We start from the raw sequence: 580 nt of genomic DNA on the forward strand, positions 1-580 counted from the left end.
GAACCAAGAGAGGGAAAATAAGGGTTAAGGATAAGGTTATCGAGGAAGAGAAAGAAAACACAGAAGGCAGATGTGTTCATATTGATTAATCGATACACAACAATGACAAATTAGAGTGGTGTAAGAAAGGAAATTAAAAATCGGTTTATAAATATGTGTTAAGGGACAGTGGTTGCAAGAAATTGTGAGATGAATGATTTCCAGAAAAATTAATGTTAAAGGTTAAATTTTAATCAGTCCTTTTGCCTTCTGTGATTGAAATTCTACAAGCTCTGCCTGCTATGAATGATCTACAGTGAAAATCGTTGATTTGAATGCCATTTAGTTATATTTATAGTGCACTTCATGCTTGTATGTTGGTTGTAGATGTATAATATTTCATCAATGTTTCTTTTGTTCTTCACCTAAACCACAAGCCTTTTAACACACGTGCTGCATTTACCATTTATTCTTAAAGTCATAGACAATTGAATTCTGTTTTTATAGTAGTTAAATGGTGTTCTACTTTCTTGTATTTAGCTGTTACGTATGTATGTTGTTGCATTAACCCAGAGTGTGATTATTTGAGATTCCTGTTATG

General features: G+C 32.4%; 1 protein-coding gene across 1 annotated transcript in view; it reads left to right on the forward strand.

Annotated features, from left to right (window-relative positions):
• The window catches only part of LOC119585032 (myophilin-like), a gene marked incomplete in the record, with an annotated part of 13,096 nt that extends 12,516 nt beyond the window's left edge, over positions 1 to 580 (forward strand). The window contains 1 exon segment of the mRNA XM_037933649.1: positions 1 to 580.

This window comes from Penaeus monodon, chromosome 19 (assembly GCF_015228065.2).
Source record: "Penaeus monodon isolate SGIC_2016 chromosome 19, NSTDA_Pmon_1, whole genome shotgun sequence".
Classification (NCBI taxonomy): domain Eukaryota; kingdom Metazoa; phylum Arthropoda; class Malacostraca; order Decapoda; family Penaeidae; genus Penaeus; species Penaeus monodon.